This window comes from Lissotriton vulgaris, chromosome 2_1 (genome assembly GCF_964263255.1).
Source record: "Lissotriton vulgaris chromosome 2_1, aLisVul1.2, whole genome shotgun sequence".
Taxonomy (NCBI): Eukaryota; Metazoa; Chordata; class Amphibia; order Caudata; family Salamandridae; genus Lissotriton; species Lissotriton vulgaris.
The window spans coordinates 711,088,395-711,102,103 of NC_141687.1; the positions used below are offsets into that span (position 1 = coordinate 711,088,395).

Consider the following 13,709-nt stretch of genomic DNA (forward strand, 5'->3'; position numbering starts at 1 on the left):
GCATCGGGATGTGGTCCTATGATGAGTACTTTAGTTTTGTCTGGGTTCAGTTGTAAATGCAAAAACCACAGGTGATGGACAGAGTACAGAACAATGTCATACATTCACCCCAGTACAGAGATCCGGGCCCAAATCCATCGTTTTTTTGCACTCCACACCACCCCAGTTCAGACATGGCCATATGCAAATCAGTCTGACCCTGTGCCTCATGGGAACAGTCCAGCCCGAACTGCCAAGCCATACCTTCCCTGGACCGGAAACAAGCTTCCGAGGACCGGTTTCTGGCATTCCAACCGTCTTTAGCTCGACTTGCTTGAATCCAGTGGTGTGGAGTGCATGGGACTCACGTCAGAGCATACCCTTCCCACTTGGGGTGACAAATGCAAAAACCACAGGTGATGGACAGAATGCAGAACAAGGTCATCCATTCACCCCTGTACAGAGATCTGGGCCCAAATCCATCGTTTTTTTGCAATCCACACCACCCCAGTTTAGACATGGCCATATGCAAATCAGTCTGACCCTGTGCCTCATGCCAGAAACCGGTCCTCGGAAGCTTGTTTCCGAGGACCGGTTTCTGACATAAGCCATGCCTTTCCTTGGACCGGAAACAAGCTTCCGAGGACCGGTTTCTGGCATGAGGCACAGGGTCAGACTGATTTGCATATTACCATGTCTGAACTGGGGTAGTGTGGAGTGCAAAAAAACGTGTCAACTGTGGTTTTTGCATGGGTTCAGTTGTAGGCAGCTGTTCTTCCTCCACCTATTGGATTCATTGGATAGTGAGAGGATGAGTTTTGTGTCGTCTGTGTATGATATGATGTTGAGTCTGTGTTATCTGACGATGGAAGCAAGAGGGGCCATGTAGGCGTCAAACTGAGTAGGGCTGATGGAGGATCCTTGGTGGTCTCCGGAGGTTTTTGGCGTGGGCTCTGAGATGAAGGGAGAAAGTCTGACCCGCTGCCTTCCGCTGGAGAGGAATGAGCGAATCCAGACGAGGGCTTTGTTTCGGATTCCTGCATTGTGGAGTCTGCGGGCTAGGGTGCGGTGCGTGACTGCGTTGAAGGCACAGTCTCTCCTCTGTCGAGGAGGGAGCGGATGTCGTCTGTTGAGGCGATGAGGGCAGTCTCTGTGCTGTGGTTCTTCCTGAAGCCTGATTGGGAGGAGTTGAGGATGTTGTTCCTGTCGATGAAGGAGGCGAGTTGGCTGTTAACAGCTTTTTCAATGACTTTCACTGGATATGGAAGTAGGGAGATCGATCTGTAGGTCGGTGGGGTCTGCTGATGTTTTGTCGACCTCAGTGTGTTTCCAGTCATCGGGGCAGGAGGCGGTCTCGAAGGATCGGTTAATGATTTTTTGTTGCTCGGGGGCGATGATGCCTGTGGCTCTGTGGTATATGTGTTTGGGGCAGCGGTCCGTGGGGGCCACGGAGTGGCTGGTCTTCATGGTCTTTAGGGTGTTGCGATACTGAGAGCGGTCCAGCTGTCCAGTTTCGGCTGTGTGGTGCAGGAAGCGGTGGGTCTGGGTTCCTCGTAGAGGTTGTTGTCAAAGTTGTCATAGATGGTCATGATTTTGTGATGGAAGAAGGTGCTGAGTTTGTCGCAGAGGTCCTGGGAGGGTGGGGTGTCGCTGTTGGGTTGGGCGAAGTCTTTGATGATGCCAAAGAGTGCCTTGCTGTTGTGTGCGTGGGCGGGGATTCTTTCCTGGAGTGCTGTCTTCCGTGAGTGTCTGATGAGTTTGTGGTGGGCAGTGGTGGCTGTTTTGTAGTTGTCAAGTTTCGCTGTGGTTTTGGATTTCCTCCATAGTTTTTCAAGACGTCTGCAGGTTCATCTGGATTTCTGGAGGTGAAGAACCAGCTGGCCTTCTTGGCATGAGGGTTGGAGGATTTCTTGAGGGGGGTGTAGGTGTTGGCGTAGTCGGTGATCCATTTGTGTAGGGTGAGGGCGGCGGTGGTGGGGTTGTTGTCTGAGGCAGTGGGCGCTGAGCCGCTGAGGGTGGTGGTGAGCTGCTCGTTGGAGATCTTGTTCTAATCCCTGCATTGGAGCTGTGGGGGATGTTTGCTTTGTAGGTGAAGTGGACGCAGCTGTGGTCCTTCCTTGTGAGTTTGGAGGTCTGGCTAAAGGAGGTGGAGTTTCCTGCTGTGAAGATAGGGTCAAGGGTGTGTCCTGCTGAGTGCGTTGGTTCTGGTACGATCTGATTGAGCCCAATGACGTGGAAGTTATCCAGGATGGAGATGGAGTCGGGTGCCTGGCCGCTGTCGAGGTTGAAGTTGAGGTCTCCCAGCAGAATGTAGTCGGTGGAGGTGATGACATGCGGGGTGATTATGTCCCTGATTGAGTCAGAGAAGGGTGCGTGGGGTTTGGGAGGTCGGTAGGTGAGGGTGCCTCGTAGGGTGGTGGTCGGGTTGACCTGTATCTTTAAGTGGAGGTGTTCCATAAGGTCCATGAAGCAAGATGGGAGAGAAAAACAGGGAGGCAGGACCCTATCGTATTGTGCAGCAAAGCTGTGGAACAAAATGCCGGTGGGCATGAGATTTTAACCTAGCCGGCAACTTTTTAGGAAATAGCTGAAAACCTGGATTTTCACTTCTTTTTAGACTGCAGTAACTCAGGCCCTATTCCCTTTCATACACCCCAGCGCCCAGGCATCTCGGCAATCAAGCGCTCCATAAGCTTATATCCTATCTAACCGTAGGCCCGTCAATGTGGGTGCTCAGGCAGAAGTTAGCCTTGTTTGGCGATGCCGCCTCCGGGGCAGTTTGGGCCATCCTTCCGAGTTATTTTGTATCCTTCGGGGATGGCGATCGCAATGCCAGGGCCCGAGGTGGAGCTTGTTCATATTTTGGTGAAAAAAGCGACTTGGGAAGAGCTGCTGTCGAGGAGGTCACAGATGTCCGTTGCGTGTCTGTGGAGGGAGCAGGTGTTGAGGAGGATGCACTGCAGGATTTGGGCTGGGTTGGGGATGTTGCTGATCGGCAGAGGTGGGTCCTGGGTTTTGGCGATGTTGAAGGAGTGGCAGTAGTTTTGGCAGGGGAAAGGACCATAGGTGTCGAGGGGGGAGGAGAGCTTGCAGTTGTTATTCTTGCAGACTTTGAGTGCATGGTGATCCTCCGAACTGTAGCATTGGGAGGTCGGAGGACCAGGGTTCCTGGTGTCGGTCGCGGTCGGTCGTGGACGGGTGCAGACAAGCTTGCCTTTGGCGTGCCAGTGGCGCGGCCGCACATCGGCCTGCATTAAGTAGAGGTCAGTGGAGGGAGGGGACAGCAGGGAGGCGGGAGCGGGAAAAACACAGAAGCGGGAGGGGCCGCGGGGGCAACAGCGGCAGTTGCCCCCAGGCAGAAGGGGCAGGACGCGCGGGAGAGAGAAGATTGGGAGATAAAGAGCATAGAAGAAATGAGGGGATAAAAGAAATAAAACAAATAGTACAAAGAACTCGAATTAAACCACCAGAAGATAAATTGAACCAATAGAAAAACAAATGAGAATTTAGCCACCAGAAAGTCAAGATCAGTCCAGGGCGAGGCACAGGGCCTCGAACTGTGGTCTGAGCTGGTCAGAGGCAGAGCACTGCCTGGGTGCGCTGTGGAGCTGTGCGCTGGGAGAGCAGGAACCCAAGGGGTTGTGCTCGGCTCAGCTCGCAGCAGCCTCCAATAAATAGAGGTCTGTTGAGGGCGGGACAGCAGAGAGGCCGGAGCGGGAAAAACGCGGGAGCGGCCACAGGAGCAGCATCGGCGGGAACTGGCAGAAGAGGAAGGACATGAGAGGAGAGAGAAGAATGGGAGATAAGGAGTATAGAAGAAACGAGGGGATAAAAGAAATAAAATCAATAGTGAAAAAAACTAAAATTAAACCACCAGAAGAAAAAAAGAACCTATAGAAACACAAACGAGAATAAAGCCACCAGAAAGTCAAGAGCAGCCCAGGGCAGGGCACAGGGCCTCGAACCACAGTCTGAGCAGGTCAGAAGCAGGGCACTGCCTGGGTAAGCTGTGGAGCGGTGCGCTGGGAGAGCAGGAATCCAAGGGGGGGAACCCAAGGGAACCAGAATTACAGCCAAGCCACCAACCTCTCCTCTACCGCAAAACCTTCCAAGGCCCATCCTCCTGGACCAGTCTCGGCCAGTGGGTGGCAGAATACGCCATCACTTCCACCACTGGCAAAACTTCACATCGGACAGGTGGGTGCTGCAAATAGTCTGGAGGGCGACTCCCTCCCCTTCAAGACTATCCCTCCCTCTATGTCCCCAGCATGCGATCCACTGCCGGAGGATCACCTTGTTTTTCTCCACGATTAAGTAATTATTCCTTGGCCAAGGGAGCCATAGTGATCGTTCCTGGGCCCGAAGTTGGCAGTGGTTGCTATTCCAGCTACTTCCTAGTCCCCAAAAAGGACGGAAGCCTTTGTCCTATCCTAGACCTCAGAACCCTCAATTTCTTCCTCAAAAAAGAGAAATTCAACATGCTCACTTTTGCTCGGGTCCTGTCTGCCCTGGATCCAGGAGACCGGATGGTAGCGCTGGACTTGCAGGATGCCTACTTCCATATTCCCATCCTGCCTGCCCATCGTTGCTACCTTCGTTCACAGTGGGCCACCAGCACTTTCAGTTCACTGTGCTCCCCTTTGGCCTCACCAGGGCCCCTCGGGTGTTCACAAAGGTGATGGTGGTGGTCACAAATCATCTGCAGAGATCTGGGGTTCCAGTCTTCCCCTATCTCGACAACTGGTTGTTGAAAGCGGGCTCTTCTCAGGCAGTCGTCTCCCACCTCCAGACGATGGCGATCCTCTTGCATTCACTGGGGTTCACTATCAATGTGCCGAAGTCACGCCTAACTCCCTCTCAGTCGCTTCCTTTCATTGGGGCGGTTCTGGACACAGTGCAGTTTCGGGCCTATCCTCCTGAATGGCAAGTCCAGGATATTCAGGCTATGATACCAATGTTTCAGCCTCTATCCTGAGTTTCCGTGAGACTGACTCTGAGGCTGTTGGGCCTCATGGCCCCCTGCATTCTGCTAGTGACTCATGCATGGTGGCACATGCAGGCTCTGCAGTGGAAACTGAAGTTCCAATGGGCACAGCATCGAGGAAACATAACCGACCTGGTTCAGAGGGCTCTGTGAAAGATCTGCAGTGGTGGCTCAAGGACCGCGAGTGGTTCAACGGCAGACCCTTCTCTCTTCTACACCCAGATCTCATAGTAGTGATAGACATGTCCCTTCTTTGCTGGGGTGTTCATCTGGGGGAGGTGGAGATCCTAGGATTCTGGTCTCTGGCAGAAGCCAAGCTCCATATCAATCTGCTGGAGCTTCAGGCATTCCGACTGGCACTAAAAGCCTTTTGCCGTCAATAAAGGTAAGGCTGGTTCAAATGTTCACAGACAACACTGCTGCCATGTGGTACTGCAACAAACTGGGCGATGTGGGGTTGTGGACCTTCTGTCAAGAGGCCCTGCATCTCTGGAACTGGCAGGAACGCCAAGCCTTTCCCTGGTGGTTCAACACCTGGCTGGATTTCTGAACGCCAGAGAGGATGAACTCAGCCAAAGGCGCCTTGCGGATCACAAATGGCATCTCCATCAGTAGATGGCACAAGGTCTCTTTCAGCGGTGGGAAGAGCCTTAGTTAGATCTGTTTGCCTCTGGAGAGAACGCGCAATGTCACCTGTTTTGTGAGTTGGAGTTTCCAAGGCGGCACTCACTCTGCAACACTTTTCGTCGCGATTGGTGCTCCGGCCTCCTATATGCCTTTCCGCCCATACCACTTCTGCCCAGAGTGCTCAAGAAGATCAGGTGTGACTGGGCACAAGTTATTCGTGTGGTTCTGGACTGGACACAGGGACTTTGGTATCCCGAGCTTCTAGGCATGAGCATCGATCCTCCGGTCAGGCAGCCCCTTCGGGAGGATCTTTTGTCGCAGCAGCAGGTGAGGTTCCTTAACCCAAACCTGTCCACTCTCCACCTCCTTGTGTGGAGTTTGACCGGTGACAGTTGATAGCTTTCGAACTTCCTCCTTAAGTCTGTGAGGTTATCTTGGCAGCCAGGCGACCCTCTACAAAATCAGTATACGCCTGCTGATGGAACATGTTTTGTTAATATTGTATAGACCGGTCTATTGACCCTTTATCTGCTTCTTTATCTGAAGTCATTTTCTTCATACTTTCTTAGGCACAGCAGGACTCTGCTCTGGGCACTTTGAAGGGCTACGTTTTGGCCCGTTCTTCTTTTATTCAGCTGCCTGATCAGCCATCCTTGTTCAAACCTCCTATAATGTAGAGATTTTTGAAGGGGCTAACCCATTTGCTTCCGTCTTCACCTTTCATCATGCCACAGTCTGACCTTAATTTGGTGCTCACCTTCTTGATGTGTGCACCGTTTGAGCCATTGCATAACTGTCCTCTGCACTTTCTCACAATCAAGACAGCTTTTATGGTGGCAATAACCTCTGCCAGGGGAGTCCACAAATTACAGGTGCTATCTTCAAAGCCTCCTTATCTGACAACCTTTCCAGATAAGGTAGTACTCTGGACTATGGCATCTTTTCTTCCTAAGGTGATAAAACCCTTCCATCTGGGACAGTCGGTTACCCATCCCAAAAAGAGCCTTATCTTTCTACCTTGATCGAACCAAACAGTTCCAGATGCGCAGTTTCGCCTACTGAGCTGTCGCCCCTGTGGCGCCCGCCCATCTCAGCATTCTCTATTTGAGCCCTCTGACCGCGCCCTCCCCCTGTAAGGACCCCAGGATATCATCCCAGAGTTTTGCGATCGGGAACTGCTTCAAACCCGCTATCTCCTCCCGGCGCAGTGCCGTGCCCTCTGCTCTGGCCCAGTTAGTGAAGGATGCAAACCAGTGTGCGGGGGTGGGTGGTTCCCTTCTCTTCCAGTGCCGAGTCAGCAGTTGTTTGGCCGTGATGAGGCCCAGATCCCAGAACCGGGCTTGCGTTTTATTCAGTTTGGTCCTTTTATACAACCCAAGAACGCATGCCTCCCACGTGTTAGGTAACCCCGGGCCTGTGCTGTGAGTCAGGAGTGATGTCACCTCCCCCCAGTATGTAGCCAGAGATGGGCAGTGCCAGAGCATATGTAAGATGTCCGCGCCCAGCAGGTCGCATCTGGGACAGGTGGCAGTGTTGGTCGCGAAGTATTTATTAATTCTATCTGGTGATAAGTATGCCTGGTGTAGTATGTACAACTGAATGGTTCGGAAGCAGGAGTTGCGTGGGATGTTCACAGGGCTGGCCAGAACCAGGTTCCACTCCTTATCCGTCCAGTCCCTCCCGCGGTGGGTTGCCCATTTGTCCCTGATCGGCTGTGTGGGTCTTTGCGTGTGTATGAGGAGTGCCTGCGCCAGCCAGTGTGTAATGTGTGAGCCTCTGCCCATGACATGCAGGTACTGAATTAGGTGATGCATCGGTGGCTCGTCCTGGATATCCCCCCAGGATTCAGTATATGCCCGCAGTACCGACGCGTGGAGCAGGAATTGCCCCGCCGGCAGACCCGTGCCCTCCGACAATTCCGCAAATGGAAGCAGGGCCCCGTCTGCATACAGGTCGCCCATGGTCTCCACTCCGGCTGCAGTCCAGAGCTCCAGGTTGCGTGGCGTCACCATCCCACTCCTCCGGGGGGTGCCCATCAGGGTGAGGGCAGGGGCATACGGCCTGACATTCTGTGTCAGTTTCAGGCTACGGACAAAGCATTTGCGGGCCACAGCCATGTGCAGGGGTAGAGGGCGGGGACCCTTGGTCAATGGGTGGAACAGGGCGCACACCTGCGGGTGAGTCCATTGGTAGTCTGCGGTGGCCGTGTTGTCGAGATGTGAGCCGCTTAGCCAGTACGTCACCCATTGTAGCTGTGCAGCCAGGTAATACAGCTCCATGTTGGGGACTGCCAACCCTCCCTCAGCAGTCGGGGAGTATAGCTTCGCCAGGGCCACGCGCGGGCGTCCCGTGTTCCAGATCAAGCCGCGAAGCATTGATTCCAGTTTGCGGAATATCCTTGTGGGGACATACAGTGGGATATTCGCAAAGTGGTAGAGTAGCCTGGGCAGCGCTATCATTTTGGATAGTGCAATCCTGCTGGGCACGTTCAATGGCAAAGTCTTCCAGAAGGTCACCTGGGCCCGCAACGAGGAGATTGCGAGCACCAGATTGCCCTCCAGTATGTTCTGCGGGTCTCTGTAGATGTGTAGCCTGAGGTATTTGAACGTGGTCGGGTACCATGCGAGCCGAGCTCCTCCAAGGTGCACATCGCACTCCCCCAGGTCCGGGCTGAACGAGTATACTCCGGACTTGGTCCAGTTGACCTTGAGGCCCGACACTTCCTCGAAGGCCCGGAAAATGTCCGACAGCGCGGCGGGTACCGCGGTAAGGTCTCGCACATAGAGCAGCAGGTCGTCCGCGTAAAGCGAGACCGTGTGTATTCCATCAGCCAGCGGGATCCCCCATTCCGCTCCCTTGTCCCGTAGTAGAGCCGCCAGGGGTTCGATGGCTAGAGAGAAAAGGAGGGGCGACAGGGGGCAGCCCTGTCGGGTGCCTCTGCGTACCCGCATCTTCCCGCACTCGGACGCTGGGCCTCTGGTAAAGTAGTCCGACCATGTCTGCGAAGGCATCGCCTACTCCGAATCTGTCCAGTACCGCCCCCAGGTATGGCCACTCCACAGAGTCAAAAGCCTTCTCTAGGTCCAAGACTAGACACCCCGATCTTGGCCAACGTGCCGTGGCCGCCTCCTGAACTCGGAAGAGGCGACGCAGGTTACGGGAAGTGCTCCTCGCCGGCATGAAGCCATTCTGGTCTGCATGTACCAAGGTCTGGACCTCTAAGGCCAAGCGTCGGGCCAACAGGGAGGTAAAGATTTTATAGTCGGTATTCAACATGGCTAATGGCCTGTAGGACCCCATGTACGTACCATCCCTGCCTGGCTTCAATAGTGAGACCAGGTTTGCTTCATTTAGCGAGTCAGGGAGCGCCGAGTCCTCAATTGCATTGTTATACAGCTTGAGCATCTCCGGGATCAGCGTGTCCGAACATGCCTTAAAGAATTCGGCGGGTATGCCATCCGGGCCAGGGGACTTGCCTTTGGACAGTGCGAAAATGGCCTCGCGCATTTCCTCCGGGGTGAATGGTGCTCCCAGATCCCCCTGTTGTGTGTCCGTGAGGGAGGGCAGTGGGATGTCTACAAGGTAATCCGCAATGGAGGCCGCGGAGACCCTCAGTTGTGATTTGTACAGGGCCTGGTAGTGCCCCACAAATGCTTGATGTATCTTGCTTTGTGTGTACACTATCTCTCCCTCAGCTGTACGGATAGCGGACACTGGCTCCGTGCGGGTCTCCTGTCTGACCAGCCAGGCCAGTAGTCTCCCGGGCTTGTCACTGTATTGGTGTACTCGCGCCGAGTGGGCCGCGTAATTAACGTGCCTCAGTCTTTCCAGCAATGCTGCATGTTCCGCTCGGGCCTCCCTCAGCCGGTCACCCGTACCACCCACCGCCTCCTGCTCCCAGCGGAGTAAGTCCGCTTCCACCCTGCATAAATCTGCCTCCAATTTCTTCTGTATGCTCCCCTGTGTGCCCAGGCAGTGTCCCCGTATCACCACCTTGAAGGCGTCCCATTCCATTCTTGGGGAGGACGCTGTGTCCGAGTTGTCAGTGAAGTAGTGTGCTACGCAGGCCTGCAGGGAGTCCCTAAAGGGGGCGTCTAGTAGCAAAGCAGGTTGTAGTCGCCATGTAGGGATGGGTGGGTGTGGGCGTTCCCATGCCATGTGCATGGTGTGCGGGTTGTGGTCCGAGTGTGTCCGGCCAAGGTATTGAGAGTCAGTGATGTGCGGCAGCATTTCCGTTGACACCATGTATCTGTCAAGGCGAACGTGCAGCGTGTGCGCCCCTGAGTAGTAAGAGTATACCCTGGCGTCGGGATTGTGCGCGCGCCATGCATCTTTCAGGTCCCACTGTGCCGCCCACTGTGTGAGTGCCCTCACGGCCCCCAAGGATGTTGCTTCTGGCCTGGGCGGGACCGAGCGGTCCATCACAGGGTCCAGCACCGTGTTGTAGTCACCTCCCAGTATCCAGGGGACGCCGCGCCAGGGCGCCAGTTTCTCCGAAATGCGTGTCAGAAAGTTTCCCTGGTCTGTGTTTGGAGAGTAAATGGACGCCAGGACTACTGGTTGCCCGTCCATGCGGCCCTTTACCAGGACATATCTCCCCTCCGGGTCCGTGAAAACTTCTGACATTGTGAAGGGAGTGCCCGGCTTTACCCACAATAGCGCCCCGCTGGCAAACGAGGAGTACTCAGTGGCATACAATTGTCCCCTCCATCTGCGTCGCAGCGCAGCCACCTCAGCCCCACACAGGTGTGTTTCCTGCAGGAGTGCAACGTGCACCTGTTGCCTTTTCAGGTAGAAGTATATTTGATACCTACGCGCAGGTGTGTGAATGCCTCTGATATTCCAGGTACATAGCTTTATCGCAGTCATTCTGGCAGTGTATACCCCTCCCCAACATTTCTACGAACAGCAGCTCCACCAAGGGCTCTCGCAGCGCTTCTCCCAGCTTTCCCGTATCCACCCCCCACAGTACACTCAGCAATGTTTGGGAAGACATTAGGTTGGGGAAAAACAATGAATAACAGTAACCAACAGTGGGTGAACCCCACTAAAATACCAAAAGGGCAGTGGCGAAACGGGCCACCGTCCATGTTCTCAATTGAGAGGGACAACCTTACTAGTCTAAGGGGCAGTGTGCACTAAGCACAGTCTCGGCAATGAGGATGTGCAGTCAGTTAAGGAAATCAAGTTCCATCCCGAGCCTTATGAAACAGGGTGCTGGTGGCCACCGTCTGCGCTCTGGTGCTTGGAGTCTCTCTGCCCGTGGGGTGCCCCGCTTGTGCGAGTCCCGGTAGGAGGGGGGCAAAATGATGTGCGATGTGGGCCTTGAGCCCCTGTCAGGAGGAGTCCCCTCCCACCCGGGCCCGCATTCGGAGGTGGCTAAGGGTGGGTGCAAGCTAAAAGACAACCCCGCTATCTCCTTCCCCGCCGACCACCAGTGCCACAGAGGCAGTACTCACTGTTCCAGATGTCCACTGTCCAATCGGCAGGCAGGGGGGGGGAAGAGGACGCCCCCAGCAGTGTCGGGCGTCAGCTGCGCTTCAGCGTCCAGTTGGCCTCTGCCGCCCCCCTCCCGCCTTGGCAAACTCTTCGCAAACTCCTCCCGTGGAGTCAGTGAATCAGGTCAGAGGTTTGCGGCGTGACGACTGGCAGGTCTACTGAGATCTGTGAGTTCGGGATCCCATATATGGCCTCATCCTCATCGCTGGGTACTGTCTGCTGACCGTCCTCTAGGACCGTCTCTTGTGAAGGCGGGTTGCTCAGCTGGGAAACCTTCCGGAGTGCATCACGTTGTTCTTGGAGCATCTGGTCCATCAGGGGGAGTGTCGCGACCCCTCCTCCAACCGTTGGGACTGTTGAGTTCTGTGCCTGCGGCGGCGCCGTGGCCCGCGTGGCCTGGACCTCATCTCACCTCCTCGAGGGTGTTTGGGTGCCGAGTCTGTGCCCCCGTCTAGCCACTCACTGGCCTCCTCGGGGGTTCCGAAGAAGTAGGTGTTGTCCCCCGCCACCACTCTCTGTTTGGCAGGGAAGAGCAGGGAGTATTTGAGGCCTGCGGTGCGTAGTCTCCGCTTTACTTCCATGAAGTCGTGTCTCTGGCGTTGCACCTGGATGGTGTAGTCAGGAAAAAACATGATCGCCGCATTGTCTATGCGTATTTCGCCCAGTCGTCTTGCTTCCTGCAGCACCGTGTCCCGGTCCCTATAGTTCAATATCCTGAAGAGCAGTGGTCTCGGGTTAGCGCCGGTGGTATGGGGTCTTGTCGGCACTCGGTGCGCACGTTCCACAACGAAGTGGGGCGATAGCGTGCCTTCGGGTAGCAGGGCCCGAAGCCACTCTTCCACATGTTGCGCGGGGGGTTTCCTTCCCATTTTTCTGGGACCCCCACGAGTCTGATGTTGTTACGTCTCGCCCTCCCTTCCGCATCCTCGGCCCTGTCCTCCAGGAACTCCACCCTGTTCAGGAGATCCTGCACTTGCCTGTCCGTCTGGGTGACCTTGGGCTCAATCTCCTTCACCGCGCTCTCCAGGGTCTTGGTCCGGTCGGATAGTTTCCTGTGATCGTCTCGCAGGAGGGTCAGGTCCACAGCGACACCATCTATTTTAGACTCCAGGGATGTTCTGGTCTGCTGGAGTGACTGTTCCATGCGTTCCACAGCCGCCAGCATACTGTCCAGCCTCGTGGCCAATTGTTCGGCGGCCATTTTGTGTAGCAGTTTGTCAGTTTTCCCCTTTGGCGGGGCCCCACCAGTCCCGGTGCGGGTCCGCACCCCTCCGGACATGGGCAGGGGGTGCCCGTCTAGCAGAGTCGTCGCCTGTGCCACCCCGGTGGCACCTCCGGGATCACACCCCTCTTGGGTGGGGGGCCTGGTGGTCAGCAGCCGTCCCTCCGATCGTGGCCGTCGTTGTTGCGCCCGGGGGGGGGGGTCCGTCAGGCGGGTCTTCTCCCACCCACCACACGGCTCCGCCGCGCCGCCCCGGGTGCAGCGGGGGCCAAGGAGGCGCGTGCGGTGTGCGTGTCCAGGGAGTCCGGGCGTCACGGTCCAGGCCGGATCACCTCGTCTCGTGTGCCTCACTGTCCCCCGAGCAGCCTCCACCTCCGTAGGGGGGGGCCCGCAGGGGGTCCCGGCGTTAAATGCCCCTCCGTGTGCCCCCGTCGCAGGGGGGGCGGCCGTTCCGTCCTCGGTAGTGGTGCGTCTCCTAGGCCGGGGGCTCAGGTCCGCAGCATCAGGCTTGGGGGCGGCCGCTCCGCGTTGGCTCCCCTGTGCCGGTTGGGGCGTTGTGGACTCACCGGGTGGTGCTGGTTGCGGTGCGGCTTCCCGGGGGGAGGGCCTCCATCGGTCGGGGCTCCCGTCTCTTCCTGCGCCTCTCCGGGATCGATCTCCGCTCCCCGGCTGCTCCGGGTGTGCCTATAGGAAGCCCGGCAGTCCTCTCCTTTTTCGGGGCAGCATTCACGTGGAGGCCGCGATGTGGGTGGTGGGCGTCTGTTCACCGCTCGGTCTGAGCCCGTCACTGGTGCCTTGTGGCGAGGCAGGGCGGCCTCCGAGCCATCGGTGTTTGCTCCCGGTGTGGCGGCAGTCGGCCAGTGGGTTTCAGGCAGCGAGGTGTGGTCTGGCGGTTGGGGCCTGTACGCTGGGCCCAGGCCTCGGTCTCCCTTGACTGCTCCGCCGGTCAGGGGGCACCCAGTCCCGCAGGAGGGCCGCAGGATAGGTCGGGGTCGGCCCCGTCGGTGTCTCAGGTCGAAAGTCGGCCAGATTGCCGCGATGGGCTCCGGGGAAGTCCGCCTGCAGTTTCAGGCGGCCACAAAGAAATTTGGCGGAGAATCGGCTCAGGGAAGGGGAGCTTAGCACGGAGCTCTACCCAAGAGCGTCCGCCGCCATTGCGTGCTTAGCCACGCCCCCAAAAATGTGTTATGCCTTATCAAGGAAGGAGTCCCCAGAAGGGCTTAGGACCCATTCCACCAGAAGCGGCCACTATGGCTCTCCAGCTTGGTGTTCCAGTTTCGGATATATGCCAAGCTGCCATGTGGGCATTTCTGCACACGTTTGCCACACACTACTGCCTGGATTCCCAGGTTCACAGAGAGGGCCTCTTTGGTCGCTCTGTTTTACAGTATTTTCTGG

General features: G+C 56.3%; 1 protein-coding gene across 5 annotated transcripts in view; it reads left to right on the forward strand.

Annotated features, from left to right (window-relative positions):
- SBF2 (SET binding factor 2) overlaps positions 1–13,709 on the forward strand; it is a 2,158,806-nt gene that overhangs the window by 1,352,320 nt on the left and 792,777 nt on the right. The window lies entirely within an intron of this gene.